Below are 18,304 nucleotides of genomic sequence, written 5' to 3'. Positions count from 1 at the left end.
CCTATGATAGAACACCATGTGGAAAGCACAATTAATTTTTAGGATAAAAACTAAAATGCTTCCAAACCTCTTGAATTGAAAGATAATACTCCACCTCCCCTACCCTCTGGATCTCCTCACTCTTGTCTTCCCCTCCTCCTCCCTTTATCTCCCTTCCAAAACATGTTGAATAAACTTACACTTGGAAGACAAACTCCAAAGAAAACTGCCAATATAAAAAGTTAAGCAATAAAATGCTCCAATTTAGCTTGTGTGTTTGTGTGTATGTGTGTGTATGTGTGTGTGTGTTGCATGTAAAAGCAAAACAAGGATTTCCTGAACTTAAGGCAAAACCAAAGAGACAATAATAAATATTGAGGCAATGTGCATTTTTTAAAAGGGAGGAACCATATTACAATGATAAGAAAGAGAAACATGTGTTTTCCTTCTAATATAACAAACGAGTTTTTGGATTCTTTATCACCCCTTTCCCTACAATCCACCCTCATTCAATGAATGAATGAATGAAAGAATAAAAAAAAATTAGAAAATGTTTGAAAGTTTCACAATAGTTATCAAAGCAGATAAAAACATTCCTGACCCAGGCCAAGGAGTTTTATTTACTCGGGTAACACTTAAGAGCAAAATAAAGGTACTTACACTGACTCCAATAGCAGCCCAGGCTCACTTCAAACAATTCATGAACTCTTTGGACAGTACACTTCAGAGGCACAAATACACAGTGGCCATTACCAATCATTTCAGCTCTTCTGTGTGTCCTCCTCTCCTCCCTCTCTTCACTTCTCCTGCCATGCCCCAAATAAAGTTGCTGAAATTTTAACCAGATCCAAAATAAACAAAATCCTACTTTCCACTTGTCTTTTCAATCTCTCTGTCTCTTCCTCCTTCAGCATACCAGGGTAACTAGGCAATACTGGATCCTGTTTCAAACCTGTTTGCTGGTTAAATTGGATGTGTTTCAAAACCTCAGCACCTCAGAGCAATTCCAGGGCTCAACGGTCTTTTGCACTGCCTTGTTCTCCTTTGTAGACAGCAGACCATATAATTGGAAACTAGCTTCTCCTATCTGTCACTAAACAACCATATTTGTTTCCAGTTCCTAAATATACACTAAAGAAATGTGCTGTGGACTGAGGACGAAAACAAAAATTGGACACTAGAGAAGGCTTTCTTCTTCAGTCATTAATAAAGTCAACAAATACTTGCTAGGTGGTCTCTATAGAGGTCAACATGAATTAGACATGATAAAAGTTTCATTCTAGTTGTTTGCCTAAAATGTTTATCCTCTTTTGAATATTTGTACATTGTCTGGTTAAGAAGTAGGTAGTGAAGGATGTTGCTGGGCACAATTCCACTTGCTTGGGCAGTGAATGTATTACAGGACTAGATTTGGAATCAGAAGACAAGAATTCAAATCTTGCCTCTGACATTTGCTAGCTTTGAGACTATGAGGAAATCACTGAACTTTTCTCAATTTCAGTTTCCTCATCTATAAAATGGGCCTCTCTCATATGGTAGTTATGATGTTTTAATGAGACAATATATGGAAAATTCTTTAAAAATGAAGGGCAAGGGAAGAGAATAAGAATGTATGTAATGCCTACTATATGCCAGGCACTGTGCTAAATGCTTTTTACAAATATCTCATTTGACCCTCACAACTGCCCTGTGAGGGAGGTGCTATTATCACCTACATTTTAGTTGAGGAAACTGAGGCAAAAGGTTAAGCAACTTGCCCTGACATAGCTAGGAGTCATCTGAGATTGGATTTGAACTCAGGTCTTCCTGACTCCAGGCCCAGTGTATTCTGCCACTAGTTGCCTCTTTAAAACTTAAAAAAAGTGTTAAATAAAGGTCAATTAATGTTCTTGTCACTCCTGGTTCATATTGCTTGTGTTCTTTGTAGTCTGTGCCCATAATGTCTCTTCTCTCTACTTGACAGATTATTTTCCATGCTATCTTTTCTAAAAATCATCACCCAGTACTGGAATCTTTAAGCAGTATAGATGTTCTGTATTTGTGGAAAGCTATGGGGCTAATAGATGCCTACTGATTGGAGACTGGCTAAACAAGTTGGGTTTTTAATGAATTTAATGGACACTACTGTGCTCTAAGAAAGAAGACAGAGAAGCATGGGAAGACTTATATGAACTGATGCAGAGTGAAGCAGAAGCAGGAAAAACTATAATTGGTGACTGTATAAATGGAAAGAACAAAAAAAAATGAAACTGAATATTAGAAAATTATCATGGCTAAGTTTAGATATGAAAAAACTGCCTCTTTTTTCCCCCAGAAGTAGGAGACTAGGAGTATGGAGCTTAGCTGATAATGTCTGACTCCTTTTTTATACTAATAAGTTTTGCTGAACTATTTCCCACCTCCCAATATTAAAAAAAAATTATTGGTTAAATGGGATGGCTCAGGGATGGGGGGAAGTAACATTATATTTATATTTAGTAATACCTATATTTATAGATGAGGTAAAAACAACACAGTTTTAAAAACTAAAGGACCACCTTACTGGAAAGTGACTTGAGGTAGATGAAACTTTCGATATTAGCAAACGCTGCTCTCCCATGGCATTACTGTATTTCAGATTTAGAACATGAAAATGTGTCTCATGGCTATTTTTTCAAGTTCTATCATATTGTCTTGTCCAAATTTTGCCTGTCATTACGTTAACACCTTTAATTATGATTATGACTCTTCTAGTGTTCCTTGCTATCAGTCAATGTGTAATAAATAATTAAATGTGCTCAGAACTGAAGGCAGATGTGATCCCCCTAGAGTCTTAGGTACTCTTCTTGCTTTCTTCTCCTGTAATATAACGCACTGGTAAGCAAAGCAATACCCTTCCCCTGGCACAAAACATTCAACACATATTTTAGTCTAGGATTTTTCTTGTTAGAAACTGTTTCCAGGTAAGTCCTTATCCTCTTGTCTTTTCCTTTGCACTATAGGCTTTTTATCAATATCCAAACATAGGATATTTCTGTGTATGCCCATGATCTCTCTAGGGCTTCCCATATTAATTTCTCTTCTATGTAGTGTTGGCAACAGTTCACAATTTAGTTCCCTCTCCAAGTTTCATTCATGTACCATTGATTTTCTTTTCTAGATCTTGAATGAAAATGGCAAAAACAAACAAAACACAGTGGGAGAGACTAAACTCAATGTTGAGTGAGTAGCACCTTCCCAATCATGTTTCTAATTCAAAAGATGATCTCTATTATCTAGCTTTCCTGTCTTAGCTCTCAATCTACATTCCAAACAGCCTGCAGTCAGAAATTTTCAAATGTAATTTTTCAAAACTATTTCTAATGTTTCATCATATTTCTCATTATACTTACATTTCTTCCACATATGCTTAACAATTATACTGAGCCATAAAAGTTTTGTCCTCATCAGTATTATTTGACAGAAGTTCTGTAATGAAGCTAAAGAAGTAAATAGCTATATCCTCTTTTGTTTCAGAATTTTTAAAAAGCACATCAAAGCTTGGCTAAGGAAAGTAAAATATTAAGGAAAAAAAGTTTAAAATGGCTACCATTTAAAGTGATTATGTTGTTCAAAATACGACTTTCTACCTTCTAATGCAAACATCAGTGGTGCTATCCTGGTATTTCCCCCCCACACCCATTGTAGAAAACATCAGTTCAGAGAACAAAAGCACTGCTAGTTGTTTTTCAGTCCCTTGCTTGAAGGAACTCTAAGGTATAAAAACATGAGTTTGTAAAACATTGGAATCATTAGAAAATAATTAGAGAGTATGGTAGAATGAAAAGCACACTAGACCATGGAATTGAAGAAGCGCATTCTGGTCCCAGCTCTGTTGCTAGCCTAACTATGGGGCCATAGGCAACTCAGAATGGGCCAAGGACCTCTGAATCTCAATTTTATCATCTACCAAATAAGGGGGTTGGACTCACTTATCTCTAAGGCTCCATGTTTTATGATTTTTTTTATTAATGAAATTTTCCACTTTCCTAGTAGATTTATCCCAGTTTGCTTTAAAAGTCAGCTAACACGGCATATTTAAAATGATTTGATTTGATTTCTACATAATCTTCAGGAACATCTACTACAAAGTGAGGTACATCTGTACAGATTAGTCATGTCACAAGAAGGAATCAAAGTGTGTAGATATACAGACACCTTCATGTGCAATTACAGTTCAATGAAATAGGTTCACATTCCTCGTCATAATGAAAGTCAGAGACTTTGTCAAAGAGAAAACTCAGTGGTCCTGGACCTCATGCTTTTCATGGAAATCTTTCCTACATTAAGGATGATAAGCTGACATAGGTGTTGCAGTATGGAATTCAAGTAAAAAACAATGAACAAATACTTATTAATGCAAGGAAGTACGACGGCGGATGCTAGAGATGTACAGGAAAAAAAAACCTTCTTAGACGAAGCTTGGTTTACATTCTACTATGATAATACAGTGTGTACTCAGAGGAGTAAATACAAAGAAATGGGAAAGAGAGAGAAGAGAGAATACTAACACCTGGGGTTACCAGGAAAGGTTTTATGAAGGAAAACTAGGGACTTTTTGAGGTAGAGCTGAGGAGGGGGAGCTTTCCATACACAGGGTTCCACCTGTGCAAAGATATCCAAGTAGGAGATGAAACATCCTATGGAGGGGAGAGGCCAATGTGACTAGAATTTCAGCTATATGGAGAGAAATAATGTGAAAAAAGACTAAAAATCAAGATGAAAGCCACTGCAAGGGCTAAAAAAAATGCCAGGATGAGGAGTTTGTATTTTATTCTAAAGCAAGTTTCTTAATCTTCATTTTATTTTTTCACTGACCTAGTCTCAGAATGTTTTTAAATGCATAAAATAAAATACATATGTTTACAAAAAAGCCAATTATATCTATTTGTATATGTGGGTGTGTATGTGTGTGTGTGACAGAGAGAGAGAGAGTGAGTGAGAGTGAGAGAGAGAGAGAGAGAGAGAGAGAGAGAGAGAGAGAGAGAATGAATTCATGTACCCCAGGGTTAATAATTCCTGCTTTATGGGCAATAGAGAGTCACTGAAGTTTCTTTCGAGTTTTTTTAGTAGGAGGGAATGAAATTGTATTAGAAGCATTATGTTACACCTGGCTTACTGACAAACAAGGGAGATTCAAAGAGAGGGAGGGGAAAAATGTGGTTACAAGATAGGAAGAAGTGAAAGAGACTGTAGCCAGTGGGTGACCATTAAGTAGATAGGTAAAGATGTCAATGAGGAGAGTGGGAATAAAAATTTGTGACAGAAAACTATTTTCTGATGTTGAAAGACAAATAGCCTTGTGGTTCTACAGGGGCTTTCCCCCAAAAGAAACACCTTGCATTAAGCCTGTGGGAAATAATAAAGAAATTTACATTTTTTCTGTGCCTGATGCCACACTGGAAACTAATAATATCTCAGACTTTTGTACTATTCATAGTTCATACAGTAGATTCAGAGCCATAAGTAACCTTAGAGATCATCTAATGTTACAGTCACTTGCATCTGATTCTGCACACTTCTAAGCATTTCCTGGCCTCATTTAACCTATACCAATAATTCTCTTTCCACAGAGGCAGTCAGTCAACAAGGCTTTTTTTTTTTGATCCATGAATTATACACCCTACATCTACCATGTATTTTATGGTAAAAGTGTATTACACATTGTAACACCAATGGGGCACTATTTTCTCTCTCAAGAAGATACAAAGGGTTCCCTAGAAATCAGGATTAGGAAAAGTAATGCTACAGGTCCAAGTTCCATCTAACATTTGACTATGATACATAATAATTTCTGAATACGAAATTAGGTCATTAGTCACCTCATGTTACTTTTTCCCCCTATATTTCAATCCTCTTCAACTATCTAGACTGGGAATGGGGAACTACTAGTCTATGAGGGTAAATGCCAAAAAGCGACCTTGTTTACACCTACTGTTGAAAATTGCACAGAGTTCTCTTTTGAAACATGGCTAAATATATATTTTTAAATAATCTATATCAGGTAACTAGGATAGAGCACCAGGCTTGGAGTCAGGAAAACCTGAGTTAAATCACTTAATCCTATTTGCCTCAGTTTCCTCAGCTGTAAAATGAACTGGAGAAGGAAGTGGCAAACCACTCCAGTATCTTTGTCAAGAAAACCCCAAATGGGATCACAAAGAGTCAGACATGACTGAACAACAACATACTCTATATCAAAGTACTTGCCTTCTCAAGGATGGGGAAGGAAAAAAAGGGAGGGTTGGTATCTGGAACTAAAAAAAATATTAAAAGCAAATGTTAAAATTTTTTTCTTTTTTTTTCTTTTTGCTAGGCAATTGGGGTTAAGTGACTTGCCCAGGGCCACACAGCTAGTATGTGTTGTGTGTTGTGCACCTGAGACCAGATTTGAACTCAGATTCTCCTGACTTCAAGGCCAAAGCTCTATCCTCTACACCACCTAGCTGCCCCCAAAATTTTCTTGCAATTTACATGTTTACGTGTAATTGAGAAAAATTTAATAAATAACATTAAAAATAAAAAGAAGGAAAATAGCACAGAGTTTCAAGTCTTCAAGGAGCAGTATCTTGAAGGCCCATTAGGTGATGATTTAGCCCCATGAAAAAAGATTCATGTTTGTAAAACCTACGTGCGACATAGTTTTCTGGATCAAGAAATCAATTTAATTTTTTCAACATAGTTTTTCTATGTTGAAAATTAGGTAAAAAGCATTTCAAGAATATCAGTTTTCACAAACTTTGTATAAGTATCAAAATACATTTTGCAACAAATTCTGATCACATTAAGCCTTTACAAATACAAATAATTGTGCTTTTTTAAAAAAGAATACTAATAAGTGAGTTAGCTCTTTGATGTTTAAATAGAGCCCTGATAGACACAGTTGTGTGTCTTGATACTACTCTCTACCAACCCATCTTTTTCTCTGCCCCACTGACCATCTCACTAACTTAACTGGCCATAACAAAGAACAGAAGTGTATATTTTATTAAATGCTATACTTATTAAATAATGTTTCATGTTTAATGTTTTAAAAAATGATAGCCAAGTAAAACATTTTCTATTTTTCTCCTCAAAATGAAATCAAGGTGTTTTATTTGTGATATCTTTGTATGACTTCCCTTTCTTTGTAAAAATTGTGTGCATGTGTGTATCTGGGTGCATTTATTTTTGTGTATGTATATAATATTGATGACTGGCACAATAGTCATTTCCAAAGATTCCCTCTCACCTCCCCAACATTCTTGTCCTGCTACTAACTTAAAATTTTTTTTTTGGTGAGGCAATCGGGGTTAAGTGACTTGCCCAGGGTCACACAGCTAGTAAGTGTTATGTGTCTGAGGCTGGATTTGAATTCAGGTCCTCTTGACTCCAAGGCCGGAGCTCTTACCCACTGCATCACCTCGCTGCCCCAATTTATGATTCTCTCCTCTATCTGGAAGGAAAAATAGCTTACTTATTCCTATTACTCTAGGCAAATTCTTGAAAAGATTAAGTATGCAAAGTACAAGAAGATAGGTAAGAATGTCAGACACATAGTTATTCTCTGAAAACTGTGGTTTATTCTTCCATTCACATACCTAAGAATAAAATATTGAGAAAGAAAACCAACCAAAACTGATCTAGTTAGCATCAAAATCTTTCTATATTACCAAAGCTCCTCTTTTTTACCCACAGTATATGTGGGTATTCTGGACATTTCTCTACAGTCAAAGGCATGGCTAATTGTGCTAATAGTATAACATCCTCCAGACATGTCATCTTGATGTCATAAGAAAACATCACTAGTTAATAATTCTATGGAAATTAGAGTACTGGACAATTAGGCTACAGGTAAAGCTTTTCAAAATACCCAGTAAAAGTATAATCTTAATTATAACCAATTTATTTTAGACAGTGTATCCAAAATAGGAAAGAAAGTATCAAATGGTGTTTAAAATGAGGCTATATTTCAAACATTGGTAACAATTAAACATCTCCAAAAGCTCTGGGTCTGAAATAACATTACTTTTTACTTGGGATCTCCATGTTCCAAAGTCTTGATTGAATTTCACAACCTCCCAATGAAGTAGTTAGTTATTTTATCAATTTTGAGAAAGGGTCAATTGAAGGAGATAATGATATGCTAAAGACAAAATAAAGATCATTCACCGAATCATAGAATCGGAACCAGAATTCAGGAATCAAAAATCTGAGCGTCTTGCGCTATCCTCTTGACCACAAGGCCCTTGGAAACCTTCACTGGTCCCTCTGCTCTCCACATTTAAAGAAGTAAGCTTGTAAGACCCCTCATACTCTTTCTACATTTGTATAAAGTGAAGGTCTAGGAAGACCAACAAATTTATGTCAACATGATTAAAATACTACCAAAACTCCTCTTAACAAGACAGCACAACTTGTACTTTTATATGTACATTCACACAGAAACTTCTACCCCCCACCCATTCTGCAAGGTAGTTTCACATGATCTCATTTGTTCCAAAAATTTACATGACACACCAGAGCCAAGAGTCCTTTTTATTTTATCTGAGAGAAGAAAACAGAGGCATAGAAGATAAAATTTATTTTCATAAGGTCAAATTTTGTCAGAACAAGAGCTGAGATCAGAATTCAGATTACTCGACTCCCAGTACTGGTGGCATGGCATCACGTTATTTCCTTTGGCCACTGATTAGCTCTGTTTTTGCATGATTTTATCCTCAAGTCCTTAAAATTTAATTCGCCCCATTAACTTGTGTTTATTAAGGGAGACAAGGAGAGAGATAGAGAGACAGAGATAGAGACACAGAGACGGAGACACAGAAACTCACAGAGAAAAGATGAGTAAGAACAAGTCTATAGAGCTCTTCTGAGACAGTGGAAAGCTAAAACTGAGTATGACTAGGTTATTTATTAAAAATTAATTTCTATTATTAAAATGCTGAATCACACTGCCAAGAAAGTCATAGGAGATCTAGAATAGAATTAGAGAGGGAGCGTGCTAAAATGCTATACTTGTAATCAGGTGATACGAAGGTTCCAATTTTGCCCATGACACTGTGTGACTATGGGCAAGTCATTTAAACTCCTTGAGTCCCAATTTCCTCATCTGTAAAGTGGGGATGAGAAGCAATCTAGATAAATATGGGTTCAAGTCTTTCGCTGACCCATATTGTGCAAGTCACTTAACCTCTTAGTGCCCCAAGCACCTAAGAAAATCAGGGCTGATCTGCATGAAAGGAAGTGTCCTCATCAGGAATTTCCCACAGAGATGAAATTACAAGTCCAGATAGATAGATAGATGATGGATGAATGGATGGATAAATGGATAGACAAACAGGTAAATAAATAAGAAAACCAATCAATAAAGGCATAATACCTGTAGTATTCATCTCACAGGATTTTTATGGGAATCAAAGGAGATTGCTTATGTAAAGTGCTTTGTAAGCCTTAAAGCTACACACACACACACACACACACACACACACACACACACACTCACTCTATTGTACTACTGTGATTATATCCTTCTGGATATGGCAATGAGACTACTGAATAGACAGGAGACTTATTTGCATTACTTGTCTCACAGGATAGTCTAGGGGGAAAGTACTTTGTAAAGTCACTAGTTCTTGGTGAAGCCTCTCTATGCCCCAGTTTTTAGTGTGTTGGACTAAATGATCAAGGTTTCTTCCAGCCCTGACATTCCGTGATTCTAAAACTTGAGTTATTAGAACCTTTTTAGGTCTTCAGATAAGAAACTTGCATATTTGCTTATTTCTCTTATTTAGGGGGTCCATTCCAAATGATTCTATTATGCCATGAACATACTACCCCAGAGCATTTATAATGTCATTAGGTAACATGGAAAGAAAGAATTTAGAATCTAATCTAAGCATGGTACAAATCATGGAAAAAATCTGAGAAACTTTCTCTTTTAAATGCCCTTCTAGTTCCTTTGCAATATGCTAGATTGTTATGAATAATCAGGAGATTTCAAACAATAGGTAAGAATGTAGTATAATAACTGATATTGCCTCAAACCTATTATTGAGATCCCAACCATGGGTCCCAGAGAGCAGAACAAATCTCAAGATGCACAATGTGTTAAAGGAAAGTCAAAATGCTTACTCCATATTGACACTTAGGGTCTTAATAGGAATACTTGTGCCTATGGTTTGACTCTTTTGTAATCATCCAGAAATTGATCTAGAATAAAAATGGTGTAATCACTCAAAAGAATTATGCCTGATGATTGAGGCTGATGAGTATTGGTCTGACTTGATCCTTTGTTGCTTTCAAGGTAAAGAATGCTTTCCATTCTAACTTGCGGTATTACTACATTATGATCAAACAGTTATGGTGCACCATTTTTAAGTACTTAAATTCAAGGAACACTTAATTAGCCTTTTAATAATAACATAGAACTCAGATGTAAACTCTTTAAAGCAAAGTTAAAAGACAGGTTGCCATTATTTAGGAAAAAACCCATGGCTTTGCCTGATAAGAATTGTGTCCAAACAGAAGGAAAAGTACAAACACTTTACAATTAAAAAAAAAAATCCCCAATGGATAGACACATGCTTCTTTCTCTGCCTCCTACTGTCTGTGCTCTATCTTAATTCAAGCATCACTTTGGATCAGGAATTACAAAATCATAAAATTTCAGATCTGAAAGGAACCTTAGAGATCACCTAGTTCAACTGCCTTATTTTACAGATAACCAAACTGACCCAAGGGAAGGAAATGACTTCTCCAAGGTCATTGAGAGAATGTACTTAATTTTAAGGACAAGTCCTATTTATGTATGAAGATTCATTAGAGTATGAGCTCCTAGAGGACAGGGACTGTCTAGTCATTTTTTGTATCTCTAGCACCTAGCACAGTTCCTGACACATAGTTAGTGCTAACTGACCAACTGAAGAAAACAAACATTTCTTGATGACATTCCCTTTTCTAAGCAGACAAAACTATTACCTATTATAAACCAACACACACATTAAATAAAAATTGCTCCTAAGGGTTATTCCTATTCCTCTTGATTTTGAGCTATATCTGCATATGCTGTCCCCAAAATCCCACTGAATGTTCCTCTCTTTTTAGAGAAAATTCAGAATCAGTGAGTCACTGAAAAAAAGAGTTGTATGGGCAGCTATGCTCAGAGGTATTTCTTTTAGGGCACTAAAGTGAATATACAGTCAATTGATCAGTGACATTTACTGGTTTCCTACCAAATACAGCCACATGAGCAGACATTATGGGGCATTACAAAGGAACAGAGCTTATAATCAAAGAATCAAGGAAGGACAGTGCACTGTACATAAACATGACAGCTATAAGTTCTTTGAGGGGAGCAAACATAACAATTTATGTTTAATCCTCTCAGAAATTTCTAATACATATCATTCTATCTATCTGGGCATATTAAATGTTGTTGAGTAAATGAATGTCCCTGTAGAATCTGGGAGTGAGAGGTTGCTGATAGCTTTCCTTTTAAAAATGCCAGCTTTTTGCAAAACAAACGAACAAACAAACACAAACAAAACCAGGAAGCATACCTTCTATTGGCTTTTCACAGCTGGTTGGGGGGCCCCCAAGCTCTTGTAAGAACCAGTTGAATATTGTTTACTGGCTAGTTAATTCTTTATTTTCACTAAGCTGCATCATTTCTCCCCTCCATCCTCTTCCTTTTTCTTTTAAAGGAGAGGAAGGCAGTATAGAGACAGATATGGTTATGGGTTTGAAAGCTCATTACACACAAATTACTCTTGAATCCCCCATCCCTGCTCACTCACAGACATTTGGAGATTCATCTGCGTGAACAAACTCTTCTTTTACAAGGCAGGCACCTTGGGAGGATTTAACCACATTAGTGTGAATTACTTTCACCAGACAATCTCTTAACACTTACCTGAGGGACACTTTGCATCTAGAGAATGGGTTTTTAATTGGCCCTGGTAGGAAGGGAGTAATATTTGAGGGGAGGGAGACAAGCTGGGAATATTGGGGGTAGGCAGGAGGAGAAAATGCAGTTTGAGAATACTGAATATCTGGATTGTGGGAGAAAGGAGGCAAGATGTGTGTCACTATCTGACTTGAGAGAGTATTGTTTTAGTTTGGAAGGATGGAAGCAGTCAGCATTATCATCTTCCTCCCAAGAGAAATAGGAAAAGAAAGAGGGGGAAAGGTGATAGGGAGCCAGTGTGACATAGATATACTGAAAAGAACATTGGTTTTGGAATCAGAAGACTTGGTTTTAAATCCTGCTTCTGCAACTTACTTTCTATGTGATCTTTTTTTTAATTTTTTTTAGGCAATTGGGGTTAAGTGATTTGCCCAAGGTCACACAGCTAGTAAGTATTAAGGTTTGGTCTGAGGCCACATTTGAACTCAGGTCCTCTTGACTTCAGGGCCGGTGTTCTATCCACTGGGCCACTTAGCTGCCCCCCTTACTATGTGATCTTAAGGCAATTAACAAGCCCCTTCCCTTTAGCCTCAATTTCCACAACTGTAAAATCAGGGATTGGACCACAGTAAATGACCTCTGAGATTCCTTTTAACTCTAAATCTATGATCCTATGCAAACACTAAGAGGGCAAAGGTCACATATAAATGTATATCCCACCTTGCATAAGTCTCTGGATATAATATGTTTAGGACGTACTTGTTGAATTGAAAAAATGCACACCCTTCTGTCTGCCTCTTCCCCTAAATCAGTATAACAGTATAGGGCAGCAGGTGCCTGAACTGCCAAATTTATAGACTAGATTCCATGGGATCACAATGGCCAAGTGAGAGATAATTGCTCCCAAAATGAGGAAAATAACCTAATGGTCCCATTGTTTGGACACAAATCAAAATGGGAAGCCACATAATTGTGATTCTGTGCTCACATTTCTATTAAAAGCAACAATGGTTCTGAAAGGAAGAATTGGGATGGGGGAAGAGGCAATTAGTGATAGAGGCAAAGTCTGTCTCTCTATCTGTGGAATTTCCCTTATTCAAAACCTTTAGAACACATTCCCTGAAACTTCTGGCTCCACTTACCTACCAAAGAGATTTTCCTAAAATGCAGATCTGATCTTGTTACCCTCTCCTTCTGAACACACCCTACATCCCAAAGAGTCAAGTGCAAGAAGCTTGCAAAAGTAGGAAGGGGCCAGGATATTAAAAAAAAAAAAACTTTAAATGCCAAACTTTACTTTCTAATTTATTCTAGAGATAATAAGAAACCATAGGATTTTGTAGTGATGAGGTCAAAGAAAAAATTAATGAAGACCTGGAGACTCTTGTTATTAATGCGCCCAAAGAGGACAAGTTTATAATTCTGGGTGACTTTAATGCAAGAGTAGGCACAGATTAGCAGACATGGCTAGGAGTCCTTAAGAAGAGTGACGCTGGAAACATCAACAGCCACAGTCATTAACTACAGAGGATTTGTGCGTCTCATGATCTCATCACTGTCTTCCATTTACCTAAATGCAATAAAACTTCATGGATGCAGCCTTGCAGCAAACATTGGCATTTAAGACTATGTCATTATAAGAGGAAGAGACAGACAGGCTGTGAGAGTGACGAAGGCAATATGTGGTGCAGTATGCTGGACTGATCATAGATTTGTCCTCTCCAAGCTAAATATTTGCATTCAATAAAAGCTGGTGTCCCCAAGGCAAGATGATTACCAGCAGACTTAATGTCAACAGATTAGAGCTCTTTTCCAAGGGGGAACAGCTCATTGCTAATTTGGAGGGAAAACTGAGCCAACACGTGGTTTCGCAACAGTGGAATAGAAAAGGAGTGGGCAACTTTCGGAGATTTGGTGCACAGCACTGCATTTATTATCTGGGCCAGAACATTTGCAAACATCAAGACTGGTTTGATGAAAATAATGGGGAAATTCAGAAGCTGCTAAATGAAAATAAGAACTCCACAGGGTTTAGCCGCAGGATAGTTCATGTCTAAGAAGGCAGTGTTTAACCCCAACAAAAGTAAAGTGCAAGGGAAGCTTAGGGAGATGCAGGATCCTCAGCTTAGTAAGAAGGTAGATGAAATTCAGCTTTGTGATGACAGTAACAATCCAAAGTGCTTTTATGATGCCCTCAAGGCTATTTATAAGCCAAAGACCAACTGTTCAGTGCTGATGGAGTCACATTGATTAGTGGTAAGGGCATGATACGGGGGAAATGGGCTGAACACTTCCATAGGGTTCTCAACAGACCATCACCAATCAATGCTGAAGCCATTGACTGTTTAGCTCAGGTGGAAGTGGATCCCTCTCTAGCCAAACTTCCAAGTGAAGAAGAGGTTTTAAATACCATTCAGCCCTCACATGTGGCAAAGAGCCTGGTGCTGATTCTATTCCAGCTGAGATTTACAAGGCAGGAGGTCCATAGCTCATACAAAAGCTGCCTGAAATTTTCTGGGTTATATGGCGAGAGGAAGTTATCCGTCAGGTATTCAATGATGCCTTCATTGTCCATCTCTATAAGGGTAAAAGAAATAGATTGTCCTGTGACTATCATGGGGGGGGAGGGGCTCTCTCTCTTAGTCATTGCTGGCAAGATTCTTGCAACAGTCCTCCTTAATAAGCTAATCCTTCACCTGGAAGATGGTTATCTACTGAGAGCCAGTGTGGCAGTGTGACAAAGAATGGTTGATATGGTGTTTGTTGCCCAACAACTCCAGAAGAAATGCCAGAAGCAGAACAGAGCTTTGTCGCTGACCAGGGCCTTTGGTACTGTCAGCCAGGAGGGCTTGGCCCCAACATAGTGATGTCATTTTGGTCCTCTTCGAGAATGAAGGACAACCAACCAACCAGCCAGCCACCCAACACTGGACTCCCCTACACTTAACTTTATGATCCAATGGTTCTCATCTACTTACTGTTCCTCACATGCAGTGCTCCATTTCCCACTCTGTTCCTTTGTATGGGCCTTTCCCATGAATAGGTTGCTCTCCCTTCCTACCTTTACCTCTTGTCTTCCCTGCCAACAGTAAAGACACCATTCAAATCCCAGTTTCTGCAGAGGGCCTTCCTGGGATCCTCTGGCTGCTAGTGTATCCCCTCTGACATCACCTCCTCTCTACTCTGTCTATATTTTGTATATACCTAGTTATTTGCATGTTGCTTCCTGCATTAGAATATGAGCTCCTTGAGGGCAGAGACCAATTTAGAACAGAACCCAGAACAAAGTAAACACTTAAATGCTTATAGACTTTGTTCTATAGCCTAAGGGACTATATGTAGGTTTAACTGAAAGTAATAAATGGAAAGGAACTAGGGATAATTTAGAAGTTTAGGGCACTATACAAAAGGAGAGGCAGGCAGAACTGGGGGCTTAGAACAACCAGAGGGGAGAAAGGCATGTGGGAGGGCACCATTGGTAAGGAGATAAACCCTATTGTGACAACTTTTTGTGGAGCCCACTTTCTTTTCCCCTTCCTTTCTCCCCCAGGACTGAGAGTCCTTTAATTCTGAAATTCTATCAATTAGAGATATCTGGGAACTAAGAAATAAAAATCCTAGGCAGAATTAAGGTTTGAGAGGCATGGATTTCAACCACTTATTCTCAGCTCAGTTCTAAATTTAGAAAAGCAATCTGATTAATCTAGTTCAATGAAACTGTAGCTTTGATGGAGTGAAAAGATTTAGATCCACCTGGATTAGAAATCCAGAGGTCGTTAGAGGGGAATTAGAGCAGTTTCCTGTCTGAATCAGTTCCTTGCCTCAGTTACTCATAATAGTTCCCAGAAATGCCTGATTCATCTGTATAAAAGTAATATTGATTACAGCCAATTACATGAATTGCTCACCAATTAAGCCTGATTAGCAAGTAGCATTATAAATGATTATACCTATCACTAAGGGTCAGTTAAAATTTGTTGCACATTTTTCTGTTCACGAATACCCAATCTTTACAATTTGTGCTGTCTTTAGTATGACCCTCCACGAACAACATTAAAAGCAAAAATCAAAATAAGGGAAATGCTGGTTGTTGGGATAATTGAAGAGAAGGGAACTAGGCAAAGCTAGACTAGAAATATTTCATGGTTATGAGTTTTACATGGAACCTTGAAGGAAGGAAGTGATCTTTGAGTATTTAGTTTAAAGGTGAAAGAGTGCCCCAAAGTAGAAGGGTCCCAGTGCTTTTTTCATGACACTGAATCAGAACACTGGAATCCTAGTTGCAGATCTGACATCAACCAGTTATATGAACTTGGTTAAATGATTTAATCCCTTTGAGTCTCACTTTCCTCATCTATGGGATGAGGAGTTGGATAAGAAAACCTCTAAGATTCCTTCCTTGCAAGAGCAAAAGGCTATGATTCCATGTACAAACAAAATGCTTGATAAGAGTGGAGAGGGTGAGTTCAAGAGCAGTGGGAGTAGAGTTAGGCAAAAAAGGAAAAGTTGTTACAGCATCAAAGAAATATATGATAAGAATTTTGAAGTCAAGGTGGTGACTTATTTTTGAGGAAAAAGATATTTTTTTTTTCTCTAGAGATCAATTGGGAGGGGGGAAGTTTTAGTGTAGCAGGACTTACTTTTTTTTCAAAGTACTGAGTTGATCAGAAGATTCATAATCTCTTTCAAACAAGATAGCTCTGATAACTGATTATAGTGAAGAAAGTCCTTAGTCAAGTTAAGCTCAGTCTTTATCCCTGTAACATTATGAAACCCACTTGGGGACTTGTGAGGAAATGAGGTCTCTGACAGCTGCAGCATGAAAAAAGCAAGAACTCTCCATGTTGAAAGAAAACGATAAATGCAGGGTACTAATGAGGTCAGAATTCTATGTGGGTCATTTAGCTTTACTCTGACAGGCACAGATTTCACCCTAACCCCCTGCCAATCATCTGGCAAAATGTTATGGGGCAGGGATACAGTAGCATCACAGTGAACAGAAAAAAACAAACTGGACCAGAAGTAATTCTTTGAGTTCTAATCTCAGCTCCTCCACAGATTTGATGTGTGACCTTTGACCAAGTCTCTCTGGGCCTTAGTTTCTTCATCTATAAAATAAGGGATTGGAGATCATATCTGAGGTCCTTTCCAGTTTTTAAGTACTAGCATTCTGATGAACAGAAATACATGCATATTTTTAACTCATTCATTGGGAAAACATATGTGCATGTATAGACTTCAAAGATCTATCATTTCATTGATGAGGCTGTTCCCTCCATTGAGCCCCACTTATTAGAGGACCTCTGTAACTTGCATTTGAGAGTTTCTATGACTTTGAAACCAACCTAGTGATTGATTTATAGAAGATCTAACAAAATGCATAAACAGTACATATGATATGTGATGTAATATGGGATTTTATACTTCAATAATATTTTCATGGGTCTGCTGTAGGGGAAAAAAACTGCTGGGAGAATATTAAATCATGGCTCACCACTTATGCCTTCTATGTAAGGTGTCCCAGTTATGCATTCCCCATTGTTCACAGTATAGCTACTCGAACACCCCTTAGTTACCTCAAATGCAACATATTTAAAGCTAAACCTGTTTTGCCCAGTTTACCTATTTACATCAATGACACTCCATTCTCCTGATTCCCAAGGCTCAGACACTTTGGAGTCATCCTTGGCTTTTCCCTTTCCTTCATCCACCACATACAACCAAGTCCTATTGGTTCTGCCTTGGATATGGCTCTGGCTTCCATTTCTTCATCTTCCTACTATTGCCACTACCTTAGTGAGTCCAGATGCTCATCACCTCATGCCTGGACTACTGCAGCTGCTGCCTTTGTCTTCCTACCTTCAGTCTCTGCCTACTTCAAAATATTCTGTACATCTTCACTAGATTAATGCTCCCAAATTGCTGGTTTCATTATGTTTTTCCTCTGCTCAAAAATCTCAAGTGGGCATCCATTACCCATAGAGTACTATCTAATCCTTAGTCACCTGACTTTCAAGACTCTATAATGTGACTCCCTTATTTGTGCCCAGTCTCATTTCCAATTTTCCCCTTCATGAGCCCTTTCATCAAGACAAGCCCTCACTATTCTCTCTCGCATGTACCATGTTTCTTTTAAATTCTAAATCTTGGCTCATACTCATATTCCACTGTCATTGAAATACCCAATCCACTTCTTGTTAGCTAGCAAAAACCTATCCACAGTCATTTTGCAAGGGGTTGAAGTGAGAAGAAAAGAGGAAAAAATCATTTCAAATAGTTTTCCTAGGGGTATATAATATGTAAAAACAGTTAGATATGTGATATAATAACCATGAGTATAAGGTGTAATAATAAAAAAAAACCATCAAAAACAAAAACCTACTTACCTTTCAAAGTTTAACTCCAATACTACCTCCGGCAAAA

General features: G+C 37.7%; 1 protein-coding gene across 1 annotated transcript in view; it reads right to left on the bottom strand.

Annotated features, from left to right (window-relative positions):
- Positions 1-18,304, bottom strand: part of TET2 (tet methylcytosine dioxygenase 2) — a 155,640-nt gene that overhangs the window by 76,850 nt on the left and 60,486 nt on the right. The window lies entirely within an intron of this gene.

This window comes from Vombatus ursinus, unplaced genomic scaffold (assembly GCF_900497805.2).
Source record: "Vombatus ursinus unplaced genomic scaffold, bare-nosed wombat genome assembly UNPS02014821.1, whole genome shotgun sequence".
Taxonomy (NCBI): Eukaryota; Metazoa; Chordata; class Mammalia; order Diprotodontia; family Vombatidae; genus Vombatus; species Vombatus ursinus.
This window is presented reverse-complemented; position numbering and strand designations above follow the sequence as displayed.